Source organism: Conger conger, chromosome 12, assembly GCF_963514075.1.
Source record: "Conger conger chromosome 12, fConCon1.1, whole genome shotgun sequence".
Lineage (NCBI taxonomy): Eukaryota > Metazoa > Chordata > Actinopteri > Anguilliformes > Congridae > Conger > Conger conger.
In genome coordinates, this window is record NC_083771.1 from 2,575,471 (window position 1) to 2,590,989 (window position 15,519).

A 15,519-nucleotide genomic window follows, 5' to 3' on the forward strand; every position below is an offset into this window, starting at 1 on the left:
CAAGCAACCCGCATACCTGTCGCACATTGCCGTCTGTCCTTAAACCGTTCGAAGTTGCCCCGCCCTGTGGACGGAGCATCCAAAAATAGCACAAACTCAGGTGCGTTCCTCTCCACGGAAATCTTTAGTAAAAGGCGAAAGATTTGTGCGTGCTGAAGAGAAACCCGAGCGAAATGTGACCTTTCAGCGCACCAGGCGCCTCCGGCCCCCTTCCCAGCCACTCCCACTGACCCGGGGTTGCCACTGCCGCCAGCCGGCCGGACAGACAGACAATCCGAGAGGGAAGGTGGGAAAAGCGAGACAGCGCAATGACAACAAACAGTTACGTCCCGCACAGAAAACTACATCATTTTGCTAAAAAACAGAGGCAAGCACACTTACAACAAGGGCACATATTCACCCTATTTACAACACAATTTACATACATACAAAAAAAAACAAACAAACAAACAAACAAACAAACAGGGGGAAGAACAGGGCAACCCACCCACCTAGTAAAGGACAACAAAACACAACCTTTTTTTGCACAAAACTTGGAGAGGCGCACCGTTCCCGAACGCACTGCAATAACGGGTCGATGCTTGAAGCGGACGGAGCAAGCTCCTTCTCCGACTCCCTGTGCCAAAAATCCGTTTAATATATAGTCCCCTGATAGGGGACGTATCAGATATTAAACTGATAAGAACAGATTTTTTTTTTTTTTTTTTGTGGTGAAGCTCTGAGTCAAGGCCTTAGCGTTGGCTCAGAGTTTTACCTATTTTTTACTAAATCTCCTCTAAACTACTCCTTATATACATATATACAATCGCAACCATATCCAAATCACTCTCCAAATCAATCCCCGTCCAAATCCAAATTCCCGTTTAGCCATAAATCCAATCCGCTAAACCCCGTAGGGTATTCACTCAAACCCCGTAGGGTACAACTCAAACCCCGTAGGGTATTACTCTAGCCCCGTAGGGTCCTAACTATACAATAAGGAGGGAAAAAAATAAAACCCCCCGATCGCTCCTCACCACCAGGCCGAAGCCTGGCTTGAGAGCCGATCTGGCAAGCTCCAGGCCTAAGGCAGAGACCCAAGGGGAACCATGAACCATCATGGCTCTTACCCTTGATCTTAGCCAAAAGGCCGAGAAGCGATAACCGCAAACGGGCCCCTGCCGACGGCGCCCTCCCGGTGGCCCCGGACCGCGCTCGGGGCAGACGCCACCTGGCCCAGGGGCCGGCCCCCCTCCCCGCCTTCCCAAGAACCCTGCGCACGCACTGACTGGCCGGTCGGCGAGCTACCGTAACGACCGGACTCAGCTGGCTCCTCCCACCAAGATCCACTGTCCTCCACTGGCAGGCACAGCCGCCAAAAACACTCGACACATACCGAGTACGCTGTGACGTACTTACTACCGAGTCACTTACCGAATAGCTGCTCTCTAGGCAGCGACCAAAGCTATTTAGCGAGCGGGGCATCGATCGCACGCGGCAAGCAGGCGATAAGCCAGAAACGAGCAAGTCGGCGACTCGCAAGCAACCCGCATACCTGTCGCACATTGCCGTCTGTCCTTAAACCGTTCGAAGTTGCCCCGCCCTGTGGACGGAGCATCCAAAAATAGCACAAACTCAGGTGCGTTCCTCTCCACGGAAATCTTTAGTAAAAGGCGAAAGATTTGTGCGTGCTGAAGAGAAACCCGAGCGAAATGTGACCTTTCAGCGCACCAGGCGCCTCCGGCCCCCTTCCCAGCCACTCCCACTGACCCGGGGTTGCCACTGCCGCCAGCCGGCCGGACAGACAGACAATCCGAGAGGGAAGGTGGGAAAAGCGAGACAGCGCAATGACAACAAACAGTTACGTCCCGCACAGAAAACTACATCATTTTGCTAAAAAACAGAGGCAAGCACACTTACAACAAGGGCACATATTCACCCTATTTACAACACAATTTACATACATACAAAAAAAAACAAACAAACAAACAAACAAACAAACAAACAAACAGGGGGAAGAACAGGGCAACCCACCCACCTAGTAAAGGACAACAAAACACAACCTTTTTTTGCACAAAACTTGGAGAGGCGCACCGTTCCCGAACGCACTGCAATAACGGGTCGATGCTTGAAGCGGACGGAGCAAGCTCCTTCTCCGACTCCCTGTGCCAAAAATCCGTTTAATATATAGTCCCCTGATAGGGGACGTATCAGATATTAAACTGATAAGAACAGATACTACACTTGATCTTAGCCAAAAGGCCGAGAAGCGATAACCGCAAACGGGCCCCTGCCGACGGCGCCCTCCCGGTGGCCCCGGACCGCGCTCGGGGCAGACGCCACCTGGCCCAGGGGCCGGCCCCCCTCCCCGCCTTCCCAAGAACCCTGCGCACGCACTGACTGGCCGGTCGGCGAGCTACCGTAACGACCGGACTCAGCTGGCTCCTCCCACCAAGATCCACTGTCCTCCACTGGCAGGCACAGCCGCCAAAAACACTCGACACATACCGAGTACGCTGTGACGTACTTACTACCGAGTCACTTACCGAATAGCTGCTCTCTAGGCAGCGACCAAAGCTATTTAGCGAGCGGGGCATCGATCGCACGCGGCAAGCAGGCGATAAGCCAGAAACGAGCAAGTCGGCGACTCGCAAGCAACCCGCATACCTGTCGCACATTGCCGTCTGTCCTTAAACCGTTCGAAGTTGCCCCGCCCTGTGGACGGAGCATCCAAAAATAGCACAAACTCAGGTGCGTTCCTCTCCACGGAAATCTTTAGTAAAAGGCGAAAGATTTGTGCGTGCTGAAGAGAAACCCGAGCGAAATGTGACCTTTCAGCGCACCAGGCGCCTCCGGCCCCCTTCCCAGCCACTCCCACTGACCCGGGGTTGCCACTGCCGCCAGCCGGCCGGACAGACAGACAATCCGAGAGGGAAGGTGGGAAAAGCGAGACAGCGCAATGACAACAAACAGTTACGTCCCGCACAGAAAACTACATCATTTTGCTAAAAAACAGAGGCAAGCACACTTACAACAAGGGCACATATTCACCCTATTTACAACACAATTTACATACATACAAAAAAAAACAAACAAACAAACAAACAAACAAACAAACAAACAGGGGGAAGAACAGGGCAACCCACCCACCTAGTAAAGGACAACAAAACACAACCTTTTTTTGCACAAAACTTGGAGAGGCGCACCGTTCCCGAACGCACTGCAATAACGGGTCGATGCTTGAAGCGGACGGAGCAAGCTCCTTCTCCGACTCCCTGTGCCAAAAATCCGTTTAATATATAGTCCCCTGATAGGGGACGTATCAGATATTAAACTGATAAGAACAGATACTACACTTGATCTTAGCCAAAAGGCCGAGAAGCGATAACCGCAAACGGGCCCCTGCCGACGGCGCCCTCCCGGTGGCCCCGGACCGCGCTCGGGGCAGACGCCACCTGGCCCAGGGGCCGGCCCCCCTCCCCGCCTTCCCAAGAACCCTGCGCACGCACTGACTGGCCGGTCGGCGAGCTACCGTAACGACCGGACTCAGCTGGCTCCTCCCACCAAGATCCACTGTCCTCCACTGGCAGGCACAGCCGCCAAAAACACTCGACACATACCGAGTACGCTGTGACGTACTTACTACCGAGTCACTTACCGAATAGCTGCTCTCTAGGCAGCGACCAAAGCTATTTAGCGAGCGGGGCATCGATCGCACGCGGCAAGCAGGCGATAAGCCAGAAACGAGCAAGTCGGCGACTCGCAAGCAACCCGCATACCTGTCGCACATTGCCGTCTGTCCTTAAACCGTTCGAAGTTGCCCCGCCCTGTGGACGGAGCATCCAAAAATAGCACAAACTCAGGTGCGTTCCTCTCCACGGAAATCTTTAGTAAAATGTGGTTTTATTGGTTTTTTTACATTTCTTTACATTTTAAAATTCTTTTTCTTTTTTTAAAACACACTAATTAACACAAAATAATCATTTAATCAAAAACTTAAACTAATGAAACAAAGACATCAAAGGAATGAAAACAAACTTAAAGAAAGAGTGATTACAAAATATTCCAAAGAGACCTTACAAAACTTAACAAAATCAATTTCAACAATAAAGAAATTAAGGTGAATTAAAAGACGAGAAAAATAGCAAAGAAAGAATCCATTCCGCTCAGGTTTGGTTGTCCCGAGAGGCTTCTGTGTCCCTTCTGTGTCCCTTGGGGGGGGTGGGCTAGATGATGAATTCTTTCCAGTGGTCCACCCCCCACTTCTCTCTCGCCAGGTTCTTGTTTGTGTGCGTGTCCACCAGAATGCCGTCCTGGAGGAGGTTTTGGATCCTCCTCCGGAGAGTGACCAGGTCTACAGATGTTTTCTGGTAGACCTTGATGTTCCTCGTCTCCCACAGGACCTGCTTCACGGTATTGATGATCCTCCACTGACGCTGGAGCACGGTGGACTTGCATCCCCCCGGCGGACCGTAGAGGATGCCCTCAGCCATCAGGGAGGACCTCGGCAGGAACCTGCTTAGGGAGACAGAGGAACAAACAAGGCCCCAGACCCGCCTGGCCACGGAGCACTCCCAGAACAGGTGGTGAATGTGTTCCGAGTCAGTGCATCCGTGGGGGCAGCGTTCAGTCAGGGCTAAGTGCCGGCGATACATAAATGTTCTGGTGGGGAGACACCTATGGGCTGTCATCCAGGCAATGTCTTTTTGTTTGTTTGTAAGACATTTGTGTGTTACATTTGCCCAGATGACTTGCGGGTCCAGGTCTGGCCCCCCCCTCGGGAGCGTTACAATTTCTCCAGATCTTAAATGAGCCATAATCATTTTATAGCTCCACGAGGTTAGGCCAGCCCTGGGCAGATCCGTCCTGTAGGCAAAGTCCTTCAGGGCTCGGTAGACGTAGGGGGGGTCCCAGCTATAAGGTATGGTGAGGTCCAGCACACCCAAGCCCATTGCTCTGAGGAAGGGGGTGGCATAGTACCTGGCAAAGGTACCAGAGGCCTTACCCACCTTCCCTGCATTCTGGACAAGGGTGGCCAGACCCTGCACCATAATGATGTTGACAATGTCTGGGACCCCCCGCCCCCCATTCCGCTCCTCTTTGAGGAGGGTGACGCGTTTAAGTTTTTCCATGGTGCTCCCCCAGACAAAGCGGAAAGCCATCCGGGTGATTAACTTCCCGGTGGCTTTGTCCGGGGGAAACACCCTCCCCACATAGAGCAGAATGGGTAGGACAATTGCCTTCAGGACAAGGATCTTACCCGCCATGGTCACGGGCCGTGCACTCCAGCTCCTGATTTTATTTTGGACGTGGCGGAGGGCTCCCTCCCAGCTGGTTCTCCCTCCTCCGTCAGCCTGGAAGGTCACCCCCAGGAGCTTGATGGTATTCCTACGCACAGGGAAGGAAACGGTCAGCTCCTCACTCCAATGTGGAGACAGAAACAGTTCACTCTTGTCCCTGTTGACCAGGGCGCCAGTGGCCACACAGAAGTCGTCCAACACCTTGGTGGCACAAGCGATAGAACGACTGTCTGTGGCGACGATGGCAATGTCGTCCATGTACGCCATCACCTTTAGCCGTTCCCCCCCCGCTCCAGGGAGTGGATAGCCCACCACCCCTGGATTGGCCCTAATGGCCTGGAGGAACGGTTCCAGGTAGATGACGTACAGGAGAGATGCTAGAGGGCACCCCTGCCTGACGCCAGACCTGACATCAAACGGGGCAGAGGGCTGTCGATTGACAACCACTCTGCCCGTTATGTCTGTCAGACAGATTTTTGTCCAGCGCAGGAGGGGGCCAGGAATGTTCATTTTCTCTAGCACTCTCTCCAAGCACACATGACTCACCCGGTCAAATGCCTTCTCTTGATCGAGACTGAGAAGGCACAAGGGGGACCTCCGCTCCCCGGAGTGGATGATTAGATCCCTCGCGAGGAGCAGGTTGTCATTTATGGACCTCCCCTGCACACTGCAGGTCTGGTCCGGTCCGATCACCGATGTTATCAGGCCTTGGAACCTCCCCATCAGCGCCTTCGCCATGATCTTGTAATCGACTGAGAGGAGGTTGATCGGCCGCCAGTTGCGGAGGTCCTTCAGGTCCCCCTTCTTTGGGACAAGAGCTACTGAGCTCTGTCTCAGTGAGGCGCCTAACCGCCCCTCCCTGTACGCAGCCCTGAACACTTCCGCCACGTCCCCCTTCAGGAGATCCCAGTGAGCCTGGTAAAACTCAGCTGGGATTCCGTCAGGGCCCGGAGCTTTGTGTGTATTCAGGGAGTGCACGGCCCTGGTGAGCTCCTCAGTGCTCAACTCCGCCTCCATCTGCTCATCTCCCAGGCGTCTGTCCAGGCAGCCCAGGAAGGTGTCCATGAGAGCCCCGTCTGAGGGCCTCTCACTGTAAAGGCCCTCGTAGAACTCCCTGGCCACCTCCCGGGCCTCCGCCTCTTCAGACACCACCACACCTCTGCTGTTATAGAGAGACAAGATTTTGTTCGTCTTGGTTCGTGCCCTGCGGAAGAAGAACCGCGTGCACTTCTCATCCTCCTGGAGGCCCTGGAGTTTGGAGCGGAAGGTCTGTTTCTTCCGCTCTTCCCGGTAGAGGGTGGTGAGGCTCTGCCGAGCTTGTGCAATTTCGCTGCTGACATCCAGGCCTCGGGACTGGAGGAGGCTTAGTCTTTGGAGGGCAGCATTGTGGCGTTCAAAAACTGCCCTCCCTTCCTTCGCCTTCCTCCGCCCGACTGCCCGGAAGTAGCCCCGCACTCGCTCCTTCACCATCTCCCACCACTCCACCGGGGAGTCAAAGAGATGTTTCAGACTCACCCACTCCAGGTATCTTCTCGAGAAGGAGAGACGCACCTGGGGGTCTTGGAGATGGCTGATGTTCATCCGCCAGAGCCCCTTACCCACGGTTATAGGTTTCTCCCAGACCAGGGACACGGTTACCATGTGGTGGTCCGAGAAGTGCACCGCCTTGGTGGAATAGCTGTGCACCCTCAGGCCTGGGGAGAGCAGAAACATGTCAATTCTGGATGAGGAGGAGCCAGAGGAACTCACAAAAGTGTGTTGGGGAGGAGAGGCGCCCCCGGCGTCGCAGAGGGAGAAATCCTCGATGAGGGACCGCAGCAGGGTGCCGGAGCGATCCGGCCTTGGTTTGCTGCGGTCCTCATCTCTTAAAACACAGTTGAAATCTCCCCCTACGACGACGGGCATCGTGCAGTGTAACAGTGGTGGTAGTTTAGTAAATAGGGAGACTCTCTCGGCCACGCTGGTGGGACCGTACACGTTGATGACCCTGAGTGGGGAACCCCCGACCTCGAGATCGGTGACGAGGATTCGCCCACTCTCCACAATGCTGTGTGCTGTTATTTTAGCATAGGGATTTTTCATCAACGTGCCGACCCCATCAGCTCTGGCGATGTTTGAGCCAGACCAGAGAGAGTCTCCCATTCTCCATTCCTCCCCCAGAACGCCATCCCACTCCCGAAACGGAATACCACATTCCTGGAGCAGGACGACGTCTGAGGGGATCTGTGATAGAATGGAGAAAACAGTGGTGCGTTTATCGGGGTGTCTGATACTGCGGGTGTTAAGTGTGGTAAGTGTAAAGTTGTATGCCATGATATTTTATTGTTTTTGGGTGTCTGGTGATCCAGTATGGCTGTTAGCCATATTCTGACAAATTTGGTTGATTGTGTTGAAAATTGTATCCGGGTTATTGTGGCGCCTACTCACCCCCTGACCATGTTCTCCCATGGGTCTCCCCTCCTGACTGCCTGGGAGGTTCCGTCCTGGAGAGGTGGGGGTGGTTATTTTTGCCCCAGGCCTCCCCCCAGGGCCTAGGAGGGCCTGGGAGGAGGGGGATGTTGTCGCCTCCCTTTGAGAGTCCGGACCGGGGGCTGGCTGGTCCCTAATAGAGTGGGGGTGAAGTGTGCCGATGTTTTGTAGGTTTTCCTTGTAATGTACTGATTTTGGTGGATGAGTGGGAGGTTTGGGAAGGGTATTAGGCCTGGCGAAGGATTTGGGACTGTGTACCGGTTTTTTATTAGATTGTACTGTGTGTCTTTTGGCATTGATCGGTTGGCGTGTTATTGCTGGGTTTGGAGGCTGGCTGGGTGTATTTTGCGGTTTGGCTGTTGTGGGTGATCGAATTCTTTTCCCCTTTCGTTTCGGTTTTTGCCACGGAGTGATGGAATTTGTGTCCGATTCTGCAGATGAGGAGTCTGACCCCTCCACCACAATGGGGGTGTCAGAGTCAGGCTCCTCTTTAACTGTGGTGACAGTGGGTTGGGTAACAGGGGGTGCTGTTGAGGTGGGGGTTGCCGGTGTTGTGCTGCAGGGAAGGATTGGTAGTGTTTGTGTTGTGGGGGTTAGGCTGTCAGGCTGGGGCAAAGGGGGGGTGGGTGCTCTAATGCGTGGTGTGGGGGTAGGGTGGGGTGGGGGAGGGGGGGCAGTCATTGACGGTGGTGGGGGCGCGGTGCTCCGGGCCCTGTTCGCGTACGAGAGGGGGCAATCCCGGAATAGATGCCCCCTCACCCCGCAAAGATTACAGGGCCTCGGGTCACGGCACGCCCTGGTCTCGTGCTCGCCGCCACACGACTTGCACTTGACCACTGTGCAGGCTGCGGCCAAGTGACCTAACTCGCCGCAGTTCCTGCACAGCTTGGGCATGCCGTAATAAAACACCACGCCCCGGTGTCTTCCCAGCGTGATGGTGCTGGGGATGTGACATACCCCCCCCACTGCAGAGGGGTCAGACTTGAGCTGGACCAGCCATTTCCTGGCCCCGGTCCAGACTCCATCCTCATCCAGGACCCTCCTGGCTTCAGATTTTACTTTCCCATACCTGCCCAACCACGTACTCACATCGTGGTCCTGTACAGTTTCATTAAAAAACTGCACAGTGACCACTTTGCTTTCCGTGTCGGACAGGGGCTCAACTTGAAAGTTGTTGAGGGGAGACCTGTCCTTCCCCTCTCTATAGAGGTTCCAGAACCTCTCCAGGACATTAGCGTTTTTAAAGCTAATTTCAAAAATATCAGCATTACCTGGAACCTTCACCAGGCAGTTCAGGTCGCCTGGCACGAAGCCCATGGCTCGCTGAAGCACTGCCCGGCTAAACTCCAGGCGGGTCATACCTGTCACTCTCCTCTGGCTGTTGGCTGTTGGGGCAGCAGCATTGGTTCCCCCCCTAGTGGACGCTGGCTCGGTGGCGCCCTCCACAGCTGCGCCATTCGCCCCTTGCTCCACCAGGGGGCCTACCCTGTCGCTGCTGCCCCCCTCTCCGCTGTTCAGGAGGGTTAGCCGGACGGCATTGTGGCGCCGCACACCTGGCTGAGCCGCCGTCGCCATTCCTGCTGGGGGCCGGAGTCCAGCTGTAGGCAGAGAAACAAGAATCGCCTGAGGTTGATGGCCTGTCCCAGGGGGACCGAACATGCAAGGGGGGCCGATGGTTCAGCTCCCCTGCCGCTAGTGAACCTCCCTTCCGGTGGGGGGCGCCAAGCGTTGGTCCGGCACGCAGCAAACAGGTCCGGATCCAAAGGGCGCCGCCGTCTTCTGGGGGGAGGTCCACGGATCCCCCTTTCTGCCTGCTCCGCACGCCTCGTCCTCCGGAGGGGTCCCGCTGGATCTGCTGCAGGGCCTGAAAAACCAGAGGCAGAGAGAGCAACCGGCGAAGGCCCAGCAAGGCTGGTACAGGCCCGGAGAGCAGCCCTTCCGGGCGTTCTCTCCGGGCAGCTCTGGTACTCGCCTCTGGCTTCCGGCAGAAAAGCGTTCTGCAGCAGTGGAGCTCGTCCTCCGGATGGCGGGAGTCTTCTGGCAGGGTGGCCTCCAGGCGAGTCTCTGCCTCCGCTGGCTGGCTCTCGAGGATCCTCGTCGCCGCCTCAGTCCAGGAAAAGGTGGTGGAGTCCCGGGCTTCTTGGCTGGCTCTCCGGATCCTCGAGGCTCCTCTGGGTCCGGCTCCCTCTGGTGGCAGGCTCTGGCAACGGCAGCTCCCTCCGCAGTTCCTGGATCAGCTCCCTCGCTCCTTCTCTCCAGCCACCTGGTTGGTTCCTCCCAACAGGCCCTGGGGTACCTGGAGGTCAGAGAGGGCCGCGGTCAAGCCACTGGTACTCTCTCCTCGCTCCAGGCACAGCTGTTCCGGGGGTGGTCCGTGAACTGCGAGCCCGCACCAGCCGCGGTCAAGCCACGTACTGGGAACGGAACTCGCAGCCCGTCAGGTTAGGAGGAAAAACCAGGTGGAAAAAAGAGGGGGGCGAAGGAGCCAAGAAAGGGAGGAAAAAGGGAGAGAGAGAAGGGACACAAGCTCTGAGAAGCCTCTCAAGAAACAGCCGAAAACCCCTTGTCTACCACTAGCAAGCCAGTGGTAGGCAACAGGTTAATTCGTGCTGAAGAGAAACCCGAGCGAAATGTGACCTTTCAGCGCACCAGGCGCCTCCGGCCCCCTTCCCAGCCACTCCCACTGACCCGGGGTTGCCACTGCCGCCAGCCGGCCGGACAGACAGACAATCCGAGAGGGAAGGTGGGAAAAGCGAGACAGCGCAATGACAACAAACAGTTACGTCCCGCACAGAAAACTACATCATTTTGCTAAAAAACAGAGGCAAGCACACTTACAACAAGGGCACATATTCACCCTATTTACAACACAATTTACATACATACAAAAAAAAACAAACAAACAAACAAACAAACAAACAAACAAACAGGGGGAAGAACAGGGCAACCCACCCACCTAGTAAAGGACAACAAAACACAACCTTTTTTTGCACAAAACTTGGAGAGGCGCACCGTTCCCGAACGCACTGCAATAACGGGTCGATGCTTGAAGCGGACGGAGCAAGCTCCTTCTCCGACTCCCTGTGCCAAAAATCCGTTTAATATATAGTCCCCTGATAGGGGACGTATCAGATATTAAACTGATAAGAACAGATACTACACTTGATCTTAGCCAAAAGGCCGAGAAGCGATAACCGCAAACGGGCCCCTGCCGACGGCGCCCTCCCGGTGGCCCCGGACCGCGCTCGGGGCAGACGCCACCTGGCCCAGGGGCCGGCCCCCCTCCCCGCCTTCCCAAGAACCCTGCGCACGCACTGACTGGCCGGTCGGCGAGCTACCGTAACGACCGGACTCAGCTGGCTCCTCCCACCAAGATCCACTGTCCTCCACTGGCAGGCACAGCCGCCAAAAACACTCGACACATACCGAGTACGCTGTGACGTACTTACTACCGAGTCACTTACCGAATAGCTGCTCTCTAGGCAGCGACCAAAGCTATTTAGCGAGCGGGGCATCGATCGCACGCGGCAAGCAGGCGATAAGCCAGAAACGAGCAAGTCGGCGACTCGCAAGCAACCCGCATACCTGTCGCACATTGCCGTCTGTCCTTAAACCGTTCGAAGTTGCCCCGCCCTGTGGACGGAGCATCCAAAAATAGCACAAACTCAGGTGCGTTCCTCTCCACGGAAATCTTTAGTAAAAGGCGAAAGATTTGTGCGTGCTGAAGAGAAACCCGAGCGAAATGTGACCTTTCAGCGCACCAGGCGCCTCCGGCCCCCTTCCCAGCCACTCCCACTGACCCGGGGTTGCCACTGCCGCCAGCCGGCCGGACAGACAGACAATCCGAGAGGGAAGGTGGGAAAAGCGAGACAGCGCAATGACAACAAACAGTTACGTCCCGCACAGAAAACTACATCATTTTGCTAAAAAACAGAGGCAAGCACACTTACAACAAGGGCACATATTCACCCTATTTACAACACAATTTACATACATACAAAAAAAAACAAACAAACAAACAAACAAACAAACAAACAAACAGGGGGAAGAACAGGGCAACCCACCCACCTAGTAAAGGACAACAAAACACAACCTTTTTTTGCACAAAACTTGGAGAGGCGCACCGTTCCCGAACGCACTGCAATAACGGGTCGATGCTTGAAGCGGACGGAGCAAGCTCCTTCTCCGACTCCCTGTGCCAAAAATCCGTTTAATATATAGTCCCCTGATAGGGGACGTATCAGATATTAAACTGATAAGAACAGATACTACACTTGATCTTAGCCAAAAGGCCGAGAAGCGATAACCGCAAACGGGCCCCTGCCGACGGCGCCCTCCCGGTGGCCCCGGACCGCGCTCGGGGCAGACGCCACCTGGCCCAGGGGCCGGCCCCCCTCCCCGCCTTCCCAAGAACCCTGCGCACGCACTGACTGGCCGGTCGGCGAGCTACCGTAACGACCGGACTCAGCTGGCTCCTCCCACCAAGATCCACTGTCCTCCACTGGCAGGCACAGCCGCCAAAAACACTCGACACATACCGAGTACGCTGTGACGTACTTACTACCGAGTCACTTACCGAATAGCTGCTCTCTAGGCAGCGACCAAAGCTATTTAGCGAGCGGGGCATCGATCGCACGCGGCAAGCAGGCGATAAGCCAGAAACGAGCAAGTCGGCGACTCGCAAGCAACCCGCATACCTGTCGCACATTGCCGTCTGTCCTTAAACCGTTCGAAGTTGCCCCGCCCTGTGGACGGAGCATCCAAAAATAGCACAAACTCAGGTGCGTTCCTCTCCACGGAAATCTTTAGTAAAAGGCGAAAGATTTGTGCGTGCTGAAGAGAAACCCGAGCGAAATGTGACCTTTCAGCGCACCAGGCGCCTCCGGCCCCCTTCCCAGCCACTCCCACTGACCCGGGGTTGCCACTGCCGCCAGCCGGCCGGACAGACAGACAATCCGAGAGGGAAGGTGGGAAAAGCGAGACAGCGCAATGACAACAAACAGTTACGTCCCGCACAGAAAACTACATCATTTTGCTAAAAAACAGAGGCAAGCACACTTACAACAAGGGCACATATTCACCCTATTTACAACACAATTTACATACATACAAAAAAAAACAAACAAACAAACAAACAAACAGGGGGAAGAACAGGGCAACCCACCCACCTAGTAAAGGACAACAAAACACAACCTTTTTTTGCACAAAACTTGGAGAGGCGCACCGTTCCCGAACGCACTGCAATAACGGGTCGATGCTTGAAGCGGACGGAGCAAGCTCCTTCTCCGACTCCCTGTGCCAAAAATCCGTTTAATATATAGTCCCCTGATAGGGGACGTATCAGATATTAAACTGATAAGAACAGATACTACACTTGATCTTAGCCAAAAGGCCGAGAAGCGATAACCGCAAACGGGCCCCTGCCGACGGCGCCCTCCCGGTGGCCCCGGACCGCGCTCGGGGCAGACGCCACCTGGCCCAGGGGCCGGCCCCCCTCCCCGCCTTCCCAAGAACCCTGCGCACGCACTGACTGGCCGGTCGGCGAGCTACCGTAACGACCGGACTCAGCTGGCTCCTCCCACCAAGATCCACTGTCCTCCACTGGCAGGCACAGCCGCCAAAAACACTCGACACATACCGAGTACGCTGTGACGTACTTACTACCGAGTCACTTACCGAATAGCTGCTCTCTAGGCAGCGACCAAAGCTATTTAGCGAGCGGGGCATCGATCGCACGCGGCAAGCAGGCGATAAGCCAGAAACGAGCAAGTCGGCGACTCGCAAGCAACCCGCATACCTGTCGCACATTGCCGTCTGTCCTTAAACCGTTCGAAGTTGCCCCGCCCTGTGGACGGAGCATCCAAAAATAGCACAAACTCAGGTGCGTTCCTCTCCACGGAAATCTTTAGTAAAAGGCGAAAGATTTGTGCGTGCTGAAGAGAAACCCGAGCGAAATGTGACCTTTCAGCGCACCAGGCGCCTCCGGCCCCCTTCCCAGCCACTCCCACTGACCCGGGGTTGCCACTGCCGCCAGCCGGCCGGACAGACAGACAATCCGAGAGGGAAGGTGGGAAAAGCGAGACAGCGCAATGACAACAAACAGTTACGTCCCGCACAGAAAACTACATCATTTTGCTAAAAAACAGAGGCAAGCACACTTACAACAAGGGCACATATTCACCCTATTTACAACACAATTTACATACATACAAAAAAAAACAAACAAACAAACAAACAAACAAACAAACAAACAGGGGGAAGAACAGGGCAACCCACCCACCTAGTAAAGGACAACAAAACACAACCTTTTTTTGCACAAAACTTGGAGAGGCGCACCGTTCCCGAACGCACTGCAATAACGGGTCGATGCTTGAAGCGGACGGAGCAAGCTCCTTCTCCGACTCCCTGTGCCAAAAATCCGTTTAATATATAGTCCCCTGATAGGGGACGTATCAGATATTAAACTGATAAGAACAGATACTACACTTGATCTTAGCCAAAAGGCCGAGAAGCGATAACCGCAAACGGGCCCCTGCCGACGGCGCCCTCCCGGTGGCCCCGGACCGCGCTCGGGGCAGACGCCACCTGGCCCAGGGGCCGGCCCCCCTCCCCGCCTTCCCAAGAACCCTGCGCACGCACTGACTGGCCGGTCGGCGAGCTACCGTAACGACCGGACTCAGCTGGCTCCTCCCACCAAGATCCACTGTCCTCCACTGGCAGGCACAGCCGCCAAAAACACTCGACACATACCGAGTACGCTGTGACGTACTTACTACCGAGTCACTTACCGAATAGCTGCTCTCTAGGCAGCGACCAAAGCTATTTAGCGAGCGGGGCATCGATCGCACGCGGCAAGCAGGCGATAAGCCAGAAACGAGCAAGTCGGCGACTCGCAAGCAACCCGCATACCTGTCGCACATTGCCGTCTGTCCTTAAACCGTTCGAAGTTGCCCCGCCCTGTGGACGGAGCATCCAAAAATAGCACAAACTCAGGTGCGTTCCTCTCCACGGAAATCTTTAGTAAAAGGCGAAAGATTTGTGCGTGCTGAAGAGAAACCCGAGCGAAATGTGACCTTTCAGCGCACCAGGCGCCTCCGGCCCCCTTCCCAGCCACTCCCACTGACCCGGGGTTGCCACTGCCGCCAGCCGGCCGGACAGACAGACAATCCGAGAGGGAAGGTGGGAAAAGCGAGACAGCGCAATGACAACAAACAGTTACGTCCCGCACAGAAAACTACATCATTTTGCTAAAAAACAGAGGCAAGCACACTTACAACAAGGGCACATATTCACCCTATTTACAACACAATTTACATACATACAAAAAAAAACAAACAAACAAACAAACAAACAAACAAACAAACAGGGGGAAGAACAGGGCAACCCACCCACCTAGTAAAGGACAACAAAACACAACCTTTTTTTGCACAAAACTTGGAGAGGCGCACCGTTCCCGAACGCACTGCAATAACGGGTCGATGCTTGAAGCGGACGGAGCAAGCTCCTTCTCCGACTCCCTGTGCCAAAAATCCGTTTAATATATAGTCCCCTGATAGGGGACGTATCAGATATTAAACTGATAAGAACAGATTTTTTTTTGTTTTAAAGATCTTTATTCCATCTCATAAACTCATTATACATCATGTACATTCTTACGTATATTCACTTAAACATTAGACATCCACCCACTTAACATTCCACTCATACCCCGTCCCTATATACCCTATCTACCCCTTACCTCTAACACATCAACATCCCCTCATGTACCCCC

At 54.7% G+C, this 15,519-nt stretch overlaps 14 non-coding genes and 1 pseudogene across 14 annotated transcripts; all 15 read right to left on the reverse strand.

Annotated features, from left to right (window-relative positions):
• Positions 1 to 55: 55 nt before the first annotated feature.
• LOC133106043 (U5 spliceosomal RNA) lies at positions 56 to 172 on the reverse strand. Its single transcript, XR_009704222.1, has one exon. It is a non-coding gene; the product is annotated as a U5 spliceosomal RNA (small nuclear RNA).
• Positions 173 to 536: 364 nt separating this feature from the next.
• Positions 537 to 720, reverse strand: LOC133106493 (U2 spliceosomal RNA). Its single transcript, XR_009704517.1, has one exon. It is a non-coding gene; the product is annotated as a U2 spliceosomal RNA (small nuclear RNA).
• An 853-nt stretch (positions 721 to 1,573) lies between these two features.
• On the reverse strand, positions 1,574 to 1,690 carry LOC133106044 (U5 spliceosomal RNA). Its single transcript, XR_009704223.1, has one exon. It is a non-coding gene; the product is annotated as a U5 spliceosomal RNA (small nuclear RNA).
• A 372-nt stretch (positions 1,691 to 2,062) lies between these two features.
• LOC133106241 (U2 spliceosomal RNA) lies at positions 2,063 to 2,253 on the reverse strand. The gene has a single exon (XR_009704410.1). It is a non-coding gene; the product is annotated as a U2 spliceosomal RNA (small nuclear RNA).
• Positions 2,254 to 2,685: 432 nt separating this feature from the next.
• On the reverse strand, positions 2,686 to 2,802 carry LOC133106045 (U5 spliceosomal RNA). The gene has a single exon (XR_009704224.1). It is a non-coding gene; the product is annotated as a U5 spliceosomal RNA (small nuclear RNA).
• Positions 2,803 to 3,174: 372 nt separating this feature from the next.
• Positions 3,175 to 3,365, reverse strand: LOC133106242 (U2 spliceosomal RNA). The gene has a single exon (XR_009704411.1). It is a non-coding gene; the product is annotated as a U2 spliceosomal RNA (small nuclear RNA).
• A 7,384-nt stretch (positions 3,366 to 10,749) lies between these two features.
• On the reverse strand, positions 10,750 to 10,940 carry LOC133106243 (U2 spliceosomal RNA). The gene has a single exon (XR_009704412.1). It is a non-coding gene; the product is annotated as a U2 spliceosomal RNA (small nuclear RNA).
• Positions 10,941 to 11,372: 432 nt separating this feature from the next.
• Positions 11,373 to 11,489, reverse strand: LOC133106046 (U5 spliceosomal RNA). Its single transcript, XR_009704225.1, has one exon. It is a non-coding gene; the product is annotated as a U5 spliceosomal RNA (small nuclear RNA).
• A 372-nt stretch (positions 11,490 to 11,861) lies between these two features.
• LOC133106244 (U2 spliceosomal RNA) lies at positions 11,862 to 12,052 on the reverse strand. The gene has a single exon (XR_009704413.1). It is a non-coding gene; the product is annotated as a U2 spliceosomal RNA (small nuclear RNA).
• Positions 12,053 to 12,484: 432 nt separating this feature from the next.
• Positions 12,485 to 12,601, reverse strand: LOC133106047 (U5 spliceosomal RNA). Its single transcript, XR_009704226.1, has one exon. It is a non-coding gene; the product is annotated as a U5 spliceosomal RNA (small nuclear RNA).
• A 360-nt stretch (positions 12,602 to 12,961) lies between these two features.
• Positions 12,962 to 13,152, reverse strand: LOC133106245 (U2 spliceosomal RNA). The gene has a single exon (XR_009704414.1). It is a non-coding gene; the product is annotated as a U2 spliceosomal RNA (small nuclear RNA).
• A 432-nt stretch (positions 13,153 to 13,584) lies between these two features.
• On the reverse strand, positions 13,585 to 13,701 carry LOC133106049 (U5 spliceosomal RNA). The gene has a single exon (XR_009704228.1). It is a non-coding gene; the product is annotated as a U5 spliceosomal RNA (small nuclear RNA).
• Positions 13,702 to 14,073: 372 nt separating this feature from the next.
• Positions 14,074 to 14,264, reverse strand: LOC133106246 (U2 spliceosomal RNA). Its single transcript, XR_009704415.1, has one exon. It is a non-coding gene; the product is annotated as a U2 spliceosomal RNA (small nuclear RNA).
• A 432-nt stretch (positions 14,265 to 14,696) lies between these two features.
• Positions 14,697 to 14,813, reverse strand: LOC133106050 (U5 spliceosomal RNA). The gene has a single exon (XR_009704229.1). It is a non-coding gene; the product is annotated as a U5 spliceosomal RNA (small nuclear RNA).
• A 372-nt stretch (positions 14,814 to 15,185) lies between these two features.
• LOC133106378 (U2 spliceosomal RNA) lies at positions 15,186 to 15,358 on the reverse strand (annotated as a pseudogene).
• Between the last annotated feature and the right edge of the window lie 161 nt (positions 15,359 to 15,519).